This window comes from Magallana gigas, chromosome 9, assembly GCF_963853765.1.
Source record: "Magallana gigas chromosome 9, xbMagGiga1.1, whole genome shotgun sequence".
Taxonomy (NCBI): Eukaryota; Metazoa; Mollusca; class Bivalvia; order Ostreida; family Ostreidae; genus Magallana; species Magallana gigas.
Genome location: NC_088861.1, coordinates 44,208,468 through 44,216,166, shown reverse-complemented (window position 1 = coordinate 44,216,166; position 7,699 = coordinate 44,208,468). Strand labels below are relative to the sequence as shown.

General features: G+C 31.3%; 2 long non-coding RNA genes across 2 annotated transcripts; one reads left to right on the top strand and one right to left on the bottom strand.

The window, feature by feature from the left end:
• Positions 1 to 1,736: 1,736 nt before the first annotated feature.
• LOC136271415 (uncharacterized) lies at positions 1,737 to 2,751 on the bottom strand. The gene is made up of 2 exons (XR_010709323.1): positions 2,379 to 2,751; positions 1,737 to 2,287 (listed from the first exon to the last, which is right to left on the bottom strand). It is a non-coding gene; the product is annotated as an uncharacterized lncRNA (long non-coding RNA).
• Positions 2,752 to 6,691: 3,940 nt separating this feature from the next.
• LOC117690381 (uncharacterized) lies at positions 6,692 to 7,298 on the top strand. The gene is made up of 3 exons (XR_004602474.2): positions 6,692 to 6,834; positions 6,950 to 7,065; positions 7,172 to 7,298. It is a non-coding gene; the product is annotated as an uncharacterized lncRNA (long non-coding RNA).
• The last annotated feature ends 401 nt before the right edge of the window (positions 7,299 to 7,699 follow it).

Sequence of the window (7,699 nt, the reverse complement as noted above, 5' to 3'; positions counted from 1 at the left end):
TTTCAACATTTCAAAATCTAAAAAGTTTTCATTTTCATCAAACAAGTCAATTACACATCTAACTCCTTTAGCATACCATGATTTATAAAAAAAAGACTGATTTCCTATCTTAAATTTATTATTGTTCCACAATGGCTGGCAACAATAATCCTGCCATGATTTTACATTTAAGTTATCTTGGATTTCTTTAAAAGCTATGGTAACTTCCTTCCAAAAATCATTTTTTAACGATTCTTGCATTTGCATAATATAATCTGAACCTGTATTTAATAGCTTTTCTAAATTAATAGAATTCTCCAGCAGTGTTTTCCATTTTGAATTATTATCCTTAATTAATCTCCTAATCCAAGTAGACTTTAATCCTTTAATATAGGAATTTATATCAACCATCCTTAACCCACCATGTTCATACTTCTGAGTACATACTTGTCTTTTAATTTTATCACATTTTGAATTCCAAATAAAATTGAATAGAATATTGTTTAATTCTTTTAATGTTTTACTCTGAGGGTTTGGTAAGGCTATAAATAAGTGGTTTAATTGTGAAATTAAAAGAGACTTAACCAGTGTTATCCTTCCAATTGGAGTCAAGTGTCGTTTGCTCCATTGTTCGATTACAGATTTTATCCTAACAAGTTTCTTGTCATAATTAAGTTTTACAATTTTATCTAAATCTACATCATAATATATGCCCAAAAGTTTGAATTGAGTTGTCCATTGAAAATTCATTTCTGAACAGATTTTTTCTTCCGAATATTTTTTACTTCCTATCCACACAATCTGAGTTTTTTCTTGGTTTATTTTAAGACCAGATAATTTATAATAGTCATCTATTTCTTTCATGGTTGCCCTTAATGATTTCTCAGTTCCATCAAGGATTATTGATGTATCATCTGCATATTGTGATATTAAATATTGGGTGTTATTAATTTTGATTCCTGTAATATCTTCATTATTTTTAATTTTAATTGACAATATTTCCGCACATAATAAAAAAATGTAAGGCGATATTGGATCACCTTGTCTGCAGCCTCGTCCAAGTTTAAAAAAGTTTGATAAAATGCCTGCCTGGGACACACAGGACATAACATTACATTGAAAAGTTTTAATCCAGTTACAGATAAATGGGCCAAAATTAAAATAATTGAGTGTATTTTGTATAAATTCCCAAGCAACAGAATCAAATGCTTTCTCAAAATCAATCATAACTAATACCCCTGGAATATAATTATTTTCTGTATAGTTCATCAGATCATAAATCAATCTAATATTTTCCCCTATATATCTTCCAGAGATGAAGCCAGTTTGGTCATTACTGATAATTTTATTTAGAACAGTTTTTATCCTGCTTTGTAGCAACCTCTAATGATACAACGTCCACTAATGATATAATGTTGCATTAGTGGTCAGGATGTTGACCACTAATGATATAATTTTATCATTAACGAACAACCTAACCGTCCGCTAATGATATAATTTTAGATTTATATCATTAGCGGTCAAAAACCGTAACCTCTAATGATATGGGAAAAAAATGAGAAATAAGGACTACATTGACCACTAATGATACACATTTGCACACATTTTTAATTGCATTAGTGGATGGATTTGCAACCTTTAATGATATAATATGATATAATTTAATATAAAATTATATATATATGTTTGATTTGATTTTCATACGATACTGCATAAGAATTGGTTAATTTTTTTATTTTTATTTTTTTTGGTGGGGGGGGGGGGGGGGGGGCGTTATTTAATCATATACATGTATTTTGTCCTTTATTGTAAAATACACCATTCTGACATTACCCTGATATTTTGCCTTTTTACTTGAACTGAAATAGTCGCATACAGACAAAATACATACCATTTATGACTTCGTCTGTTACTTGAAGATCCAAATGGATTATCATTAATCAAAAAGGAGTTGTGCTAAATATTTTTAGTTGAAGACAGTTTGAAGAAAAGCAATTTTACAATATTAAAACATTATTGATAAACTCTTAGCGGGATTTTATTAACATGAAAAAGGTCCAATTCATAAGACTTATTCTGCCTGGTGCAGGCAGATAGCTAACCTTGCACAAAGCAAACAAAAGTCACACGGGTTTCATATTTTATTTTGTGTGGAAACGTCGCCGTCATGAATAATATTGGTAAAAAACTACAACAAATAGAAATAACAAATTACTAAATAGGAAAATATAGAATTTAACTTTATACCTTTAACTGTAAATTACTTTAAAGACCATAATGGTGTGCCATACTTTTAAGAATGTTTTATCTGTAAAATAAATTTCCATCTGTAACTATACTTCAAAAATACAATTTAATACTAACAAATTTGAGCAATTACTTCAATAAAAAAGACTTACTTAGTGGTTCGAGGCACGCATCTAACAAGATTGAAGACGATTGACAAAGTGAGACCGGACTGGTCAGTAAGGCTGACAGGAAGTGAGTGATTGACCAGATATAGTTAACTTGTACCAAAAATGATTACCGGGTATATTAAACTCAAAGTGGTTAACTTGTAAAAAAAAATATTTCTGAAGAATTTTAAAATTAAACCATAGACAACACAAGACTATTTGCTATTATGGTCTGTAGCACAATTGAATCACTAATTTATTGTTAAGTTGAATATGTGGGTTTGTTAATTATACCTTAGAACAACAAAGAATATGAAATAATGTTGGTTAAATTAAAACTACTTCAACAATGGTGATTATGTCGGTGTAACAAAAAATGTTAACCCGGGTTGAAAATTGACCCGGGTTTGATAAAATTATATCATTAGTGGTCAACATTCTGTCCACTAATGCAACATTATATCGTTAGTGGACAGTGTATCAATATATATATAGTGCCTATTTGGGAAGGTAACAGTTGAAATTGACACCCCGAGAGAACCATTGTCAACCGACGCGAAGCGGAGGTTGACAATGGTTTTCGAGGGGTGTCAATTTCAACTGTTATCCTCCCAAATAGGCACTATTTATTTTATTATACTGAATGTCTTAATTTTAAAGAAATTTTTCTGCTTTTGTATAGAAATGACGTGAATTCTACGGCGAACTGTACGCGCATAATTTACGCGCATGTAACAATTCGTTGTGTTACCCGTTGCCAAGTGTGTTGCTAACGCTGAGGGTAATAGAACAAATTATCAACTGCGTCTAAACCAATCAGATTTCAGTATTTAACATGAAAGTATAATAAAAGAGGTTGATACATACCACGTTTTCAGTCAAATGAAACATTAAATGATTGAAGTCAGAAAAATCAACCTTTGAAATGTCAAATTACCCAAGACGGCAAATATAGCGGATAGTATGAAAGAGTTACAGTTTTGAAACCGAAACTTTGAAGTACACACATGTACAATTAAACTGTGAAGAGCAAGTTACACTTCTGTTCAAAGACAGTTCAAAACTCTGAAGTCGGAGTCAATTTTCAACAGGGTCAGTTTTCAACGTGTCGATGTCCTTAGAAGTTTGAAAAATATTTTTCAAGCTGTTGAAAACTGACCCCAGGTATAATTTCACGACTTTTGGTATCAATTTTTCAACGTTGAAAAATGATATCCGGGTCAAATTTCAACCCGGGTCAAGATTCCTCGTTAAGCCGGCGAATGCGTCATAAATGTCCAATACTCCCTAAACACACCCACGAAAAAGTTTCTGTGTAGTGTTTGTATCTGTATTGAACACAATATTTTTTTCTGTCAAATCAAGATAAGTAGCTTATTAATCATAATTTTGTTAATCTTGCAAGTTTAAGAAAAGTTATTGTAAAGTTGAATTAATTAAATAATTATGATCGCGACTTGTCTGATAAAAATATGAAAACTGCTCATTATTGTGCTGTCAATTAATTATCATGACTTCTCAAAATAAATTAAAGTTGAAGCGATTTACCGGAAATATAACATAAACGGCCGGTATTGGTTTGACAATCTTAGCAAACCACGGTCAACATGAACGATCATGGTGGAGAGAGATATATATATAAACGGACACCGGACCATGGCTTGAGACGATGTTGTTTGACATATACTCCTTTTAGCTCTATCTACACAGTTTAACAATAAGAGACAGAGTTCTTAGTCTTAATAACAAACTGTTGCTATCGGGAAAAAAACCCCAAACAAAAACAAACAAAAACAAAAATCCATATTGGCATGAATATCGAACAATATTAGGAATTAAAACATGGAGCTGAAATTTTTTATCAGATACAAAATAATTAGGTAGAGCAAGTTCCATTTCAGAGACAGTTCAAAAACCTGTAGTTGGTCAATTTTCAACGTGTGAGGTCATCAGAGATTAGAAAAAAAAACTTTTTTGAGCTGTTGAAAAATGACGTTTGGTCGCAGTTTTAACGTTAGAAAAGCCCCCGCCCCTCCCCCCCCCCCCCCCCCCCGCCCCCCAATATCCCAAATCAATAATCAATGTTGAAAAATGAAATCCGGGTATACATTTCACGACTTTTGGTCTCAGTTTTCAACGTTAAAAAAGCCCCCCACCCCCACCCCCACCCCGAATCAATAATCAATGTTGAAAAATGAAACGCGGGCCAATTTTTAACTTGGGCTAATATTCTTTGTTACAACGACATGATCCCTATTGTTTAAGTAGTTTTAATTCAACCAACTTTAATTGATATTCCTTGTTGTTCTTATCTATAATTAACAAACCAATATATATATATATATATATATATATATATATATATATATATATATATATCAATATATATATATATATATATATATATATATATATATATATATATATATATATATATATATATATATATATATATATATATAATCTTTTATGATGTTATATCATTAAAGGTTTCAAATCCATCCACTAATGCAATTGAAAATGTGTGCAAATGTATATCATTAGTGGTCAAGGTAGTACTTATTTCTCAGTTTTTTTCCATATCATTAGAGGTTACGGTTTTTGACCGCTAATGATACAAATCTGAAATTATATCATTAGCGGACGGTTAGGTTGTTCGTTAATGATAAAATTATATCATTAGTGGTCAACATCCTGACCACTAATGAAACATTATATCATTAGTGGATGTTGTATCATTAGAGGTTGCTACACTGCTTGCTATACAACCTGACCCAATTTTGTATATAACATTGAGCAATGAGATAGGTCTCCAGTTACCAAGGGAGAATTTACTCTTTCCCTCCTTGGGTATACAAGTTATAATTCCTTGTTTCTGAGTAGATGATAATTCTCCTACTTTATATCCATAATTTAAAGATCTAACAACAAAGGAGCCTAATTTATTCCAAAACATTTTTAAAAATTCAACTGTGAACCCATCACTGCCTGGACTTTTATTGTTTGACATACTATTTAAAACCGAAGAAGCTTCCTTATATGTTATATATCCTTCAATTGATTTTCTTTCATTGTCAGATAATTTAGGGACAGAATAATCTTTTAGAATGTCACTTAGTGAAATATCTGTACTTTCTGTTATCATCAAATTATTTGCATACAAGTTTTTATAAAAATTTTCCAGTTCTTTTAAAATCTCCTCTTGTTTAACTATTTCTATCTGTTCATTATTTTCTGTTAGTATTATCTTTGGAATAATTTTACTAGTATAGTGACGATTTTCTAAATTTAGAAAATAATTAGTTGGTTTTTCTCCCTCATTTATCCATTTAGAGCGTGAACGCACCAAACTACCCATGACCTTATAGTTTCTTATATTTTCTAATTCTTTTTTCTTTTCATTTATTTTATCTATATGTTTTTCATATTCCTTTTCCAATTCTAAAAGCTCTTCTAGTAACCCCTTTTCCTTTTCTGTCCTTTGCTTTTTTAAATAGCTTGCATATGAGATAGTTTTTGATCTAATTTCCATCAACAGTGTCTCCAAAAAAAGCTGGTCGTTAATTGTAAATTGGATTTCAGAATCTGGAATATCTAGAATAGACTCTTTTTTGTACACTGGAACTGCATATTGGATTTTAATTTGATTAATATGACAGTTAATACTTTGCACATACTCTAAATCTTTTAAAAGGGAGTTGTTAAATTTCCAAAGGCCACTACCATGTTTAAAATCATTAAACTTTAAAGAGATAAAAACAGGAGAATGATCTGATCTATAGCTTATCATGATATCACTATTTCTAACTTCTTTTATAAGTGAAGCTGAAATAAGAAAAAAGTCTAAACGTGCTTGTTTCAGAGGTGTAGGTTTTCTCCAAGTATACCTCTTGTCATATGGATGAAATTCTCTATATATATCTACTAAACTGTAAGACATCATATGCTCTAAGACCATTTCCCTCGCTTTCGGATTATTAACATGTAAGTAATTATAATAATCTTGACTTGTATCTAATACCATACATGCCAACCTTCCCGATCTAGTCGGGATTTTCCCGATTTGAAGCATCGATCCCGATTTCCCGATCGGGATTTGTAAATTGTACAGAAATCCCGATTTCGTAAATATTACGACAAGATATCCCGATTTCCGACATGAATTTTATATCTCGCGCGACTTCTGTTTGGCGAGCCAATCAGAAATCGGGATTTAGGGTTGCCATTATTGTTTACCTGTGGCACATGTCGTGATTTGGGATGTGTGAACATGTGTTGGGAAATTAATTGGAGTTAACTGAGAGCGTGTGTTGATAGTAATTAATCGGCATGTATTGTACACAGAGAGAACGACCTAGGCGATCGAAGTTAATTGTTTTATAGATAAAGAACGAATGAAGCAGCTGACCATGCTGACAGCACCGATCGCTTGTAAATCACTAAATGTTTCCGAGTGATGGTAAGTAAAAACATTTTCACTTTAAAGTTTACTATGATTAAAAATTCCTTTAAAATTTTTTAGTCTTTAAACTGTTTAAAGAATTAAATTAAGCTCAGCGTAACTATTTTTCTAGCGTTAACCATGGTGGCTACAGCGAATGGCATACATGTAAATGCATCCACGCTTCATGTCAATCAGAAGTCGGAATGCAAACGTTTTGCATTGGAAAAAATGTGGACCAAGATAAAGGTTAGTACAATAAATTGTTAAGTGTATTGTAAACCATTTGTATAATAACATTAACAGTATGACAAACACTGCATTTAATAATATATATGTATCATATTTTTTGTAGGCCATTGTCTTAAGAAAGAGAGCATATGTTTCCTGGCTGCAGATTCTTTTACCATGGACCTGAATTTTAAGCACGCTTGTTGAAAGTTTTACATTTGTTGTTAAAGAATAAACCTTTTTGTTTTATAGTTGTTAGCTTGTTTGGATATATGGAATAAATTCTTATAACAACAAAAAACACAAATTATATTTTTACGACTAAATGTCGCGAATTTGTAGACATGAAAAATGTCGTTCGCGAAAAATCCCCCATGAAGATTTTCAAAAGTTGGCATGTATGTAATACCAAATTAAAATCTCCAACAATAATCATCTCATCGTTTTGTAATTTGTTAACAATATTGCTCAAATTCTGGTAAAATTCTGGAGAATCCTCATTAGGTCCATACAAACATACTAAGCTTAACTTTCTATTCTCTATTGAGATACTAAGTGCCAATAAATTCCCTGTATTCTCTACTTTGACTTGCTCATGTATTTTGAAATCAAAATTGTTATTAAAGAGAATAGCAACTCCTCTCGATTTCGA